The sequence below is a fragment of the Cydia splendana genome, chromosome 21 (genome assembly GCF_910591565.1).
Source record: "Cydia splendana chromosome 21, ilCydSple1.2, whole genome shotgun sequence".
In the NCBI taxonomy this organism is placed as follows: Eukaryota; Metazoa; Arthropoda; class Insecta; order Lepidoptera; family Tortricidae; genus Cydia; species Cydia splendana.
This window is the reverse complement of record NC_085980.1, coordinates 6748923-6762470: the sequence shown is the minus strand read 5'-3', so window position 1 is coordinate 6762470 and position 13548 is coordinate 6748923. Positions and strand designations below refer to the sequence as shown.

The following is a 13548-nucleotide window of genomic DNA, read 5'->3' as shown; positions in this document are numbered from 1 at the left end:
ACCAAGGTTGGCATGGGCGGTCTATGAAGCCTCCAGCACAAACAAGTTTTTTTGCCTTTCCTCTGTTTATCTTTATACCTACCTGTGTGGTGTGTTCTTATTATAATATAATATTATAACTATATCTAGAGAGGGCCCCTGGGGCATAGTGCCAAGAATGCTGGCAGCATTTCCTCGCTGTGATTTGTGAAAGATATGATTGCTCGAAGTATAGTATCATAAGATTTAATTATTATATATCGCCTAGCAACGGTCAAACACGGTCCGGAAGATTTTACCGAGATATTTTTATTTTTATATCAATTTTTCATAATACCCTGATTAACCAAAGCTACATAGCAGAAGGAAACGAACATCAAAACCTCCGTGCTGACACCAGTGAGCCCGCAGCCCGAGCACTCATGATACGGCCTTGCGAAATTTAACTGCTATGACTGACATATGATTGTCAAGCATGAAAATATATTTTTACACACTATTAATAACAGTATCTACTAGATGGTGGTGATTTCGTGAAGTTATAGTTCTAGTGCGTTGTGTAAATGTAAACTATACCTGCCGTCTCACAAAACAACTAAGAGTACATCTGTACACGAGGCCGGGCAGGCCCTGCCTCAAAGAATCCCGCAGCAAGCAAACAAACGATAAGTACCACACCGCGAAAGCCTTCCGGTGGCCAGGAGCAGAGCGTCGTATTAATTTACTTATTACTAGATTTTTTATATCTCTTATATTATTGTAAGTTTTACATTAAGTTTACTTAAAATCCTGTATATGTAAAATTCTACATTTGTTGTTATATATGCCTACTTTAAGTCAACCGGCCGTTTCGACAAATTTCCAGTGCCATTTATGTCTCAAATCATTTCAAAGTTCCCGCGGTCTCAATATCCATTTTTCCAAAACGCACAGAAACTGTTTATCACAAAATGCTGCTACAGCTTCGAATTTTTCGACCCCGCCGCTCTCTAATGACGCCCCGTCCCCGTCTCGTCCGAATCTGCATCTCTACCTTAGTTACCTCAAAAATAGCTTTCCAGTTGCAAAAAGAATTCCTCGCGGTGCTAGGATATGCGTTGCCACACGCCTGTCCTATTTAATTGACCAATGCGTGACGGTTAACGACATGGATACATGGAGCAATCTCCTTACCTTTGTGTACAACACTCTGCATGTCACCTCTGAGGACAAACAGCTATCCCTAACTCAAAAAATCAAAAATAACTGTGTTAAGCCTTTAGAATTGCCATTCGACAAAACAGCACGAGTAGGTTACAAGCTTTCTGCCTTCAACCTAGCAAAAACAGTAGAAAATAAGATTACGGACGGAGACTTGAAAGGCGCCGCTCGTATTTTGTTTTCTAGTGACGTTTTATCACCAGATTCTACCGAAACCCTGTCAGCCTTGCGGTCAAAGCATCCCTCAGCCTCTACTGCTCCGTTTTTCTTGGATCCACCAACTGCGATCGAAGAATGCCTCCAAATCGAAGATAAGGATATAGTCGACGCAATTTTCAATTTCAAAACCGGCTCAGCGGGAGGTCTCGACGGAATCTCACCACAACACCTTAAAGATCTTATAGCGCACTGTGTTGGCGATGCCGGCAGAAAACTCATTACATCTTTAACCAACATGATAAATCTTATGTTGAGTGGCCGTGTACATGCAGATATTGTCCCCATTCTCTACGGAGCCAATTTAATTGCTCTAACGAAAAAGGACGGTGGCGTGAGACCAATCGCAGTTGGATCGACGTTTAGACGTTTGGCATCTAAAATCTCTGTTCGACACATTATTTCAAAATTACAGCATAGGTTTGAACCAGTCCAACTTGGTTGTGGTACAAAAGGTGGTTGCGAGGCGGCTGTTCACGCGCTTCGCACATACCTCAGCAACGACCAATGCCAAGTTGTATTAAAGATTGACATAAAAAACGCATTTAACTCTGTGAATAGAGACACCCTGCTGTCGGAAATCAGGAATAACACCCCAGAGCTTTATAATTACCTTCTTCATTGCTACGCTGATCCTTCCAAATTAATGTACCGCAGTCATGAAATTTCTTCAGAGGTTGGATGCCAGCAGGGGGATCCCTTGGGGCCAGCTATTTTTTGTTTAGCAATCAACCCCATCATTCAAAATTTATCTTCTGATTTTAATGTCTGGTACTTGGACGATGGAACCTTAGGAGGCAAGTTGGAAACAGTCCTTTCGGATCTCTCCGTCCTCAAGTCCAAGTTCGAGTCCATAGGTCTAGATCTGAACTGTAATAAATGTGAACTTTACATTCACGATGCGTTTCTAAACCATTCGGACGTAACAGAGAAATTCAATGCTTTAACACCTAATGTTACCACTGTCACGAGAGATTCCCTTAGCCTACTGGGGACTCCAATTTTTGACAATTATTTTTCAACTTTTATCAGTAACTCCGTTTCTAAATTTCAAAATTACGCCGACCGTCTTCTAGAAATAAGCCCCCATTCAGCCCTCACCATTCTTAAATTTTGCCTTTTTGTTCCAAAGTTAATGTATGTGCTTCGCTGCAGTCCTTTCTGGAAACATCAAAATTTGCTCCTACCTATAGACATCATGGTCCAGACTACCTTAGAGCGTATTCTCAATTTAAAGCTATCCGATCAATCGTGGTCGCAAGCATCGCTACCTGTTCGATATGGCGGGCTGGGGTTGCGCAGAATTTCTAGCGTATCACTGCCGGCATTTCTATCGTCTGTCCACAGCTCTGCTGATCTTGTAGGAAAAATCCTAAGGGTTTTACCCACAAACTATGAGGTCACAGGCTTGGACGATGCTAGAAATGCCTGGCTGTCTGCCTGCCCGGGACAAGACCCTCCATATAATCTAAAATCACAGAGGAGCTGGGATGACGCCTTATCGAAATTAACTTATACCACATGTTTAGATAACAGCGAAGGAGCTGAACGCGCCCGTTTGATCGCAGTTGGGTGTAGGGAGGCTGGCCACTGGCTCAACGCATATCCCTCGCCCAATACTGGCACTCATTTAGATGGAAACACCCTCCGTGTGGCAGTTGGGCTGCGCCTGGGGGTTCCAATCTGTGCACCGCATAAATGCCACTGTGGGAGTGATGTGGACCAGCTGGGGCGTCATGGTCTGTCTTGCCAGCGAAGCGCGGGGCGATTGTCACGTCACGCCGCGCTCAATGACATTATCCGTCGGTCTCTTGTCACCGTCAACGTGCCAGCGATACTCGAGCCGACCGGTATGGCCCGGGACGATGGCAAGAGACCGGATGGTATGTCGCTGATTCCGTGGAGGATGGGACGAGTGTTAGTGTGGGACGCGACCTGTGTGGACACACTGGCACCGTCTCACCTTCACGGTACCACAAAGAAAGCGGGTGCCGCTGCCGACGCTGCCGAGTCCCTCAAAAGGCGTAAATACGGGGGTCTCGACGATAATTACAAATTTATCCCTTTCGGTGTCGAGACCCTCGGTCCGTGGGGATCGGGAGCTCAGAGTCTTTTTACAGATTTGTCGAAACGGCTTGTTGAGGTCTCTGGGGACAAAAGAGCTGGCAGCTTCCTCGCTCAACGCATAAGCGTTGCGATCCAGCGAGGAAATGCTGCCAGCATTCTTGGCACTATGCCCCAGGGGCCCTCTCTAGATATAGATTTTTAGGTTTTTTTTTTTTTTTTTAGGTTTAGTTTTAGTTTTGTAGGTAGTTCTATATTTTTTTAGGTATTAGTTTTAGTTTTGTAGGTAGTTTTAATTTTAGGTTACTTTTTATTCTAAGTTTGTTATATTATAACTAAAATAATTAAAATAAATAAAATAAATAAAATAAATAAAATAAATAAAATAAATAAAATAAATAAAATAAATAAAATAAATAAAATAAATAAAATAAATAAAATAAATAAAATAAATAAAATAAATAAAATAAATAAAATAAATAAAATAAATAAAATAAATAAAATAAATAAAATAAATAAAATAAATAAAATAAATAAAATAAATAAAATAAATAAAATAAATAAAATAAATAAAATAAATAAAATAAATAAAATAAATAAAATAAATAAAATAAATAAAATAAATAAAATAAATAAAATAAATAAAATAAATAAAATAAATAAAATAAATAAAATAAATAAAATAAATAAAATAAATAAAATAAATAAAATAAATAAAATAAATAAAATAAATAAAATAAATAAAATAAATAAAATAAATAAAATAAATAAAATAAATAAAATAAATAAAATAAATAAAATAAATAAAATAAATAAAATAAATAAAATAAATAAAATAAATAAAATAAATAAAATAAATAAAATAAATAAAATAAATAAAATAAATAAAATAAATAAAATAAATAAAATAAATAAAATAAATAAAATAAATAAAATAAATAAAATAAATAAAATAAATAAAATAAATAAAATAAATAAAATAAATAAAATAAATAAAATAAATAAAATAAATAAAATAAATAAAATAAATAAAATAAATAAAATAAATAAAATAAATAAAATAAATAAAATAAATAAAATAAATAAAATAAATAAAATAAATAAAATAAATAAAATAAATAAAATAAATAAAATAAATAAAATAAATAAAATAAATAAAATAAATAAAATAAATAAAATAAATAAAATAAATAAAATAAATAAAATAAATAAAATAAATAAAATAAATAAAATAAATAAAATAAATAAAATAAATAAAATAAATAAAATAAATAAAATAAATAAAATAAATAAAATAAATAAAATAAATAAAATAAATAAAATAAATAAAACAAATAAAACAAATAAAACAAATAAAATAAATAAAATAAATAAAACAAATAAAACAAATAAAACAAATAAAACAAATAAAACAAATAAAACAAATAAAACAAATAAAACAAATAAAACAAATAAAACAAATAAAACAAATAAAACAAATAAAACAAATAAAACAAATAAAACAAATAAAACAAATAAAACAAATAAAACAAATAAAACAAATAAAACAAATAAAACAAATAAAACAAATAAAACAAATAAAACAAATAAAACAAATAAAACAAATAAAACAAATAAAACAAATAAAACAAATAAAACAAATAAAACAAATAAAACAAATAAAACAAATAAAACAAATAAAACAAATAAAACAAATAAAACAAATAAAACAAATAAAACAAATAAAACAAATAAAACAAATAAAACAAATAAAACAAATAAAACAAATTAAATAAATTAAATAAATTAAATAAATTAAATAAATTAAATAAATTAAATAAATTAAATAAATAAAATAAATAAAATAAATAAAATAAATAAAATAAATTAAATAAATTAAATAAATTAAATAAATTAAATTAATTAAATAAATTAAATCAATTTAATAAATAAAGTCAATAAAATCAACAAAATATAAATAAAGTAAATAAAATAAACAATTTTTTTAGTATTTTTTTTTAGTTCTGACGGCACTCACTAAAACTACTTTAATGTAGCAAACCAGTAAGCAACCGATAATAAAGGTTACCATAACTGAATGAAAACCTGTTAAAAACCCTTAACAAAAACCCTATCGCGATGGGGTTTTGAGATTAACTCGGTTAAAGGTTAGGGTTACCGTTTCAATAAGGTTACCATTACAATCAGGTAACAGTATGATAGGGTTACCGAATGATAAGGTAACCGAATCGATTGGGTTACCGAATTGATAGGATTAAGCGTAAAGAGGGGTTTTCCGGTCCTTGGCCCCAACTAACCGACAACCTAAACTCTGAAAAATTACCCTGTATTTTACTTTAATTAATTCAACGATTATGTCTAATTTCCGCCATATTGGTTATAAAACTAACTAGTTATCCATTTTTGAGTCCAAAATTCTGTACAAAATCTTTGACCCTCTTTTTGTATTTTTTTTAAACCAGAATTATAGATTGAACGCCGGGGAGGTTTGACTTACGACTTTCCGTGTTTTCTGCCAAATTAAGGGTTATTCTTGTTAGAAAATGCATCATTTTCTAACAAGAATAACCCTTAATTTGGCAGATGAGACACGATGACAGACAAGAAAAGCGACCATCTTAAACCTACTCTACTACATGAAGGTCGTTGGCCGACGTGCATAGCTTCGTGATAATACGCAGAAGGCAATTTGCTATAAACGCCTGCCGATAATCGCGAGATTCCTTTGTTCAATTATATTTCATAATAAATCTTTACATGTGAGTATTTCACCTTGCAAATAGACTGGTATCTTGGACATGTTATATGGAATGTACTCTGTACTCGTTGGCAAGAGACTACAGTACCTATCTGGGCACCGCAGGGCCCGCGCTAAATCGGAGCTAGTGTTTTCAAAAAAGGTACGTACAGATTTTTGAAGGGTTGTCAATCCATGTAACACCCATGGACTTGCAAGGATACATAGGCTACGTTGTACATACATTGTAGGTAAGTATAAAAAACATTACATGTAAGGTCCGTATTTCGGAGTGATTCATAAGAATCTATCCTAAGAATAAAGTCGGGAGCATAAAATTCCTGTGACAGACGGACAGCCGAACGGACGTGATGGTTCCATGCTCCATTACGTCTGTTTGTCTGTCCGTTTTATTAGTTCTATAAGGATCTGCTGTGCCTTTATAGCTACCTAAGGAGCCTTAAATATTTTTTTCCAATCCAATAAGACTTATTTGTTCCTTACTCAGAAAATATCTGAAATATGTAAACTCACGATCAGCATACAAGCGAAATATCCTCGCCTTTTGTTCGGTCGTAAACATTCTTAGCGTTCCCACTTATGCCCACTTTAAATCAATACTAAAAGAAAAACACTGAAGAAAAAACAGAGAAAAAATGCAGCAAAATGAAGTCATAACAATAGGTTCTGTTTGCTATTAACATCGCTAGCGAACCACAAGCGAGATTTTGCCTCAAACCAAGACCAGTATTAGCGTTCCGCATTCTTATTACGAATCCTACGCTTACTACAATACTGGTTTGTTTAAGGTATACACTCGTTAGGCGTTCGGAATTTCAGCTCATGTCTCCGTTAAAAAACGTAACATAACTTAGGTTGAATTCAAAGTGAAAATAACTTTATCATAACGCGGTAAGGTTTAAAATGCAATGAGAAAGCAAGAAGAAGTGGCTGCAATATTCAATTTGCATACTAGCATTCTTTTCTTACAAGGATCTGATAAGTCGTAGTTAGGGAGCCTGTTTGTATGAAAAAAGAGGAACACACTGTTTTGCATGCGAAAGTCTGGGCAGCTTAAAATGATGATTGTATATTGTATACCGTCGTCCACGAAGTTAACTGATAATCCATATATCTTACTGCAAGGCCTTAAGGTTCACGTTGAGCAGTTAAAGGTACCTACCAATCTGATTTAGACTTCCTCAGCATTACTGGAGTAATGCAGCGTGACATTACCGCTGCCGCAAATGTCAAAAATCCGGACAACAATATAGAATTTGACATTTACGGCAGTAATGTCGCAGTGCAATACTGCTGCAGTAACGCTGCCGACTGCATTACTGCAGGAAACGTCGAATTTACATACGCTTCTCGGTAAAATGGCCTTTTTGACGTTTTCTTCAGCAATGCGCAAATGTCAATATCGATTTTGCGCATAGATTTTTTACATTTGCGGCAGCTATGCTATTATGCTGTCGGAGTGAAGTCGGACGTATGTAGCGCTGCATTACTTCAGTAATGCTGGTGAATGCACCTTAAATCTGACATAGTACTGGGCTCTGACAGTGATGAGCACTTGGACGGCTACCTTAACTTCATACAGGTATATACATTTTCAAGTCACAAACACCTATGTAGGTAGTATACATACCTAAGTACGAGTATGTAACGACAACGCAGCACCCCGCAGGGTCATCACACCGAATGGCGTCCCCAAACTACTTAATAGGGTGATAATTGCGAACCCATTACAATCCCCCCAGCCCTATTACACACACCGAAACTAAAACACCTTATCTTAATAAACCCACCACATTTCACTTTCAACCTTATTCCAATGAAATTAAAGTCCAATTTTGTAAGAACGTAGGAAAGCACTTAGGTTATTATGGATTTAGCGCCGTACTGTGGTAGCGCCAATTTAAAAGTAAAACGTCGTAAGTTTATTCTTTAAATCATACCTTTATACCCATTAGTGTCTTCAGCTTGCCATTTAAGTGAAATAGACTTTAAGCAATTACGTTAAGGTTGAAATTTGGCTGCAATAGACGATTTTCATATGAACGCGTGTAAGATTTATAGGGTAATGTTTGTTTTAACTGATTATGGTTTTGATATTTCTATTCAAGATACATATTTGTATATTGTTCTAAAATATTAACAATGAATTAAGAGACTAAACTGTAAGTATCTGAAATCCAGTGTCAGAATTAACATGTACTTATATGGGGTAAATTGCTACCTATTGCATGTCAGTTACAAAAAAATTTGTAACATATATAAACGTTAACTTAGGTATTATAAGTTCTATAAGAATGTCATCATCGCTGAAGACACTACCTAAACAATTTAAAATCATATTCTTCATATTATGTTGTAGATATATATATTCTTCATATTAGTTTTTAACTTCGACCCCTAGAGGGTGAAAATTGGGTTGAAAGTTTTTAAAGACTTCTAGGTATATACGATATACGTGAACGCCATATGCAGGACCCAAGGCCCTGGCTTGCCTGCAAATGGCGCAGGATAGGAGTGCCTGGAAAAAGGTGGGGCAAAGGGTCCATGATAATCTCGACCCTCGGCAATAAGGATACGACTGGAAAGAAGAAGAGAAGGTACGTGAACTATACAATACTGCGCTCCCAAACTCTAATAACGGACGTAGCTTGTGGCCAAGCTCAAATGGGACAAGGCAGGACACGTCTACCGTATGGATGCCCTGTGGGTCAAAATAGCCCGGAAACTTCCGAGGAGAGGAAGAATAGGAGGGAGGCCTTTGCCCAGCAGTGGGACAATATACTATAGTATCATAAAAATAATTACGTGAAAGGAGTGGCGGGCTGAGACTAGTCTATGAATATTTTATAAATACTCTAAGCTCTAACTACGGTGGGTATCATTAACTTTTTGCGGCGACGGCAAAAACTTTCTATTTTAAACAAAATGAAACCGCTCAAAAACCCCTTTAAAGGCCACTGGCTTGTCTTAAAATTCATTATAAACTTCTGTAGGCGGAGATTGCTTAATTTTCTTTAATATTAACTTGTACGGACCCCTTTTTAATTAATATCGACTAAATAGTCGAGTTGGCCGCTGGAGGAGATAACATTGTGTAGTGATGTGCGTTGTACTTGTAACATCGAATAGGCCTCATTTAGACGATGCGAGAATTCGCATGCGAATTTCATTACATTGCGCTTTTTGATCGGTCAGTCGAATTGGACGTAACCAACAGTCCGCAATGTAACTAAAATCGCATGCGAGTTCGCGCGCCGTCTAAATCAGCCCATACGCCTGGCGACTTAGCCAAGGGACAATCGCTTGCGCTTCGCTATCGAATCGCTTTGTGTCTCTCTATCACTTTTCCATATTAATGTGACAGTGACAGTTGCGTTTCGTTCGCTACGGAGCGTTAGCGATTTGCATGTTGTCTGGCCTGGAGATCAATTAACAATTTGTTATGGTTTTAAAATGGTTTGAATACGACCTTTTGCCACGACTTTAACAGTGACAGAGATGCCACAAGCCACAAGTCTTTGGTTAGATAGTAATTGAGGTAGCTCCCTAAGTAACATCTGGAAAACTAAATGCGCAACTCATGGCAACCGGACAGCCTGGTAAAGGTGGAGAGTTGAGTTGAGCTGGAGATTGTGAGAATTGAGAAACGTACTATAAGGGACTACCACATTGGAGCACGTTAGGAGACATGCAGATCTCCAATATGCTCCAACGTACTCCATAACGTGTAGGTTAAAGAAAGACTGAGACGATGGGTGCCGGGGACAGAGCAGGGCAATATTGGCATCGCCATCGCCTTTCTGCGTGGAAATGTAGCCAGCCTTATGAGCACCCTTCCGCAGGGACAGACCTGGGGGACTTAACATAGGTATGTATGGTATGAGTTTTACTAGATTAAATTTATAGTTATTTAATTTTAATGCATTTTGTATATCTAATTTAGAATTATACCTAAAACCCCTAAAACATATTAACTCACATTTATAGACGGGAATTTATTTTATTACTTTTATTTACTGACGTTTCGACGGATATTTGCAGAAATCTCTGTTTTGACATCTTGCTGGGACATCAGTTAGACGCGACCACGACCAGTGAAACCTGTGTCGAAACGTCGGTAAATAAAGGTAATAAACTAAATTCGCGATAGACCCGTCTATAAATGTGAGTTAATATGTGTTCAAAACGCGAAGGTTTTAAATATTATATACCTAAAACAGTTTGATCCCTTTTTGGGCAACATTTTGATTAACAAACAAATCCCAAAAACATCGACACAGCCCCGTCCTTCGTTATTAATTTCAAAATTGCTTTAAATAGGCATTTCGCCGCTTGTTAGCTGGGCCCGAAATGAACTCATTAAAACTATAAAGGCGGCGGTAATTAAGGCAAACCCCGGCCGACCCCCGACCCCCACGAGGGGGGACCACGATGTCCTCCCAACCGGAGTATAGAAACCTTGTCGCTGAATGTGACATTATTGGACTTACCTCATTTCTTTTGGTGCTCAGAGGTGACTGTATTTTTTTTGGCTCACAAAACAAGTTACAGACATTTACAGGAATTACATTAATAAGCTTACAGTTCAGATCTAGACTATAACTCTAAACATGTGTGCACAGAAGGATAGGAACATTCAGTTAAAACATAACGCTAGAGGGATGAGATGTCAAGAAAAATTATATTAAACAGTTGATTTGCTTGTTTCCTCATCTTGTTAACTGCTCGGCCACACACTCCACGAGTATTATGGAAAGTAGGCAGGTACCAGCAGAGACGTAGTGTGACCACGTTACTCGTCATCGGCCGCCATACTGCCCTGCATACTTCCGTCACTACCTCCCATGCCACTCGTCGATGGTAATAGAAGAATTTGCAAGAGACTGAACGCCAATCCAGCAAAGGGGCTGTCCATAAATTACGTCATCGATTTTTGACGATTTTGGACCCCCCCCCCCCTATAATCATCCAAAAATCATGCTTCAAATGACCCCATTTCCTCCTACTTCATGCTACCGTCATCCGATGTCCAGACCCCCCCCCCCCTAATTTGAAATGACGTAATTTATGAATAGCCCCAAAGGGTCTAGCAGGCTAAGCGAACAAGAAGTGCCCCCAACGACGGATTTGGTCATTCTTTCAGGTGGTGTACTGGCAGGTCCTAAGAACACTCTATGCTTAATATCAGTCCTCGATCTTCTTTTGTTTTCGAGTTATTCAGGATAATGTAAAATCATCAGTGTATCATTGAAAGTGTCATATTTTGTAAACCGTTCAAGTTAGATTAACCAAACAAAATTATATTTGACAACAATAAAATAGACTACAAAATGAATATGTTTAACCTGCATCATGTCCTTATACTTCATTATAAAAAAAAACTATTTATTTTTCTTCTCATTATTTTTTATACTATTCGCGTAGGTACACCTACAAAAAAATATGCATGAGTAGCCACTAATACCCACTATATACACATATAAAAATATTTGCATAAATCTTCGTGCGTCATGTCAAAAAAAAACATTGTCGAACAAGGATCTCGGAAACGGCTCTAACGATTTCGATGAAATTTGCTATATAGGTGTTTTCGGGGGCGATAAATTGATTTATCGCCCCCGATTAGGTCTTATCTCTGGGAAAATGCGCATTTTTGAGTTTTTTTTATGTTTAGAGCCGTTTCCGAGATCCTTGTTCGATAATGTTTTTTTTTTATAGACTTCTTGTTCGCTTAGCCTGCTAGACCCTTTGGAAAGTGGAGGAAATTTTGGAAAGTTTATTAAAAGCAAAAGTCCACGTAGCCGATCACAAATGTGGCAATTTGCAACTGAGAATGAATTAACATAGACCTATGTGGCTACCATCAGTTTGGCACTAACATAAACGCTATCGAGAACGTATAACTTACTTTTTAATTAAGCATCTCGCTCGTACTCGCATATTAGTGCGAGCGAGATGTATAGAAAGTAAATTACGTAGACGTTAGCGTATATGTCAGTTTTGACACTGTCAACACAGGGGGACAGATGACAATCGTACATTGATATGTAGCGCTGTACAATGGGCTGTGCTCTGAGGAACTATTTGACATGATGCCAACGGCCGCTTTCTATCACCGCACCGCTCGCTGTCGGCAGGGTGTTCATCCTCACACCCTAGAACCTAAATGGTCGCGTTCTGTGCGATTTAAGAGGAATTTCCTCCCGCGGACGCTCCGGCTGTGGAATGAGCTCCCTTCCGAGGTTTTCCCGAGGGTCTACAGTATGGGGTTCTTCAAAAAAGGAGTGTACAGGTTTTTAAAAGGTCGGCAACGCGCATGTAACACCTCTGGAGTTGCAGGCGTCCATAGGCTACGGTGACTGCTTACCATCAGGCGGGCCGTATGCTTGTTTGCCACCGATGTGGTATAAAAAAAATAAAAAAATATGCCAAACGAGAAAAAAATGTACAGATGCCACGAAAAGACACGTGACTATTTCCATACCTACATTATTTAAATTTCGATTTAGCGTTTCCATTATCAAGGATTTGTTGGATAGAAGATATTTCAAAAATTCTGATGTTGTCAAGAATATTATTGACGACGACCATCAACATCCACGAATATATTACCTACAATATAGTTATGATGATGGTCAACACTAGGAAGAATATGAAAATTCTTAATAATCTATGCAAATAAAAAATAGGCACATCCAGCAAGGATATTTCTCTTCCCCCTAGCAGTGACATAACGGCCCGCGCGGTAATTTTCAACTAATAACCTGCTTAATTTTCCTCGCTTTTGTCCAAACTCACCTCTATTACCATACATCCACTTTTATATATTTACCTTGTTAAATAATTAAGCAATTACTATGTTATTTACGAGCTAAAAGAGTGATAAAACTACAATTATAAGCTCCGACGGACCGGTTCTCTTACAATTATTATGTTTTTATTTGGACGTGGTAAAAATTTAAAACGGAGCGAACGACGAAAGATTACTTTGTAATGGTTTTAATTAAGATTAGTGTGGATTAACACTTTTATGTTTTTTTTTATGTTAGGATAATAAGAAACAGCGTTTGCCTAAAATACTGGGAATTTCTTCTAAAATATTCCTGGATGAACTTTGTCTTGAAGCCTGATTAAGATTTAACACCTTGTCACAGTTTTGACTTTATATTATGTAATACGATCTTGAAGTTCGCTAGCCTTTAGCCAATTACCAACACGACCGTCAAGGTCGTATCAATTCAAACTACTTCAAACCCGTAACAAGTTGAGTCGAGTCTAGTTGAGCTCTTTGGCGTCCATAAACGCTCTACGCTGTGTCGTCACAGCTTTGT

At 36.3% G+C, this 13548-nt stretch overlaps 1 long non-coding RNA gene across 1 annotated transcript; it reads left to right on the top strand.

The window, feature by feature from the left end:
• Positions 1-805: 805 nt before the first annotated feature.
• LOC134801208 (uncharacterized) lies at positions 806-3369 on the top strand. Its single transcript, XR_010145648.1, has 2 exons — positions 806-3282; positions 3318-3369. It is a non-coding gene; the product is annotated as an uncharacterized LOC134801208 (long non-coding RNA).
• Positions 3370-13548: the final 10179 nt, after the last annotated feature.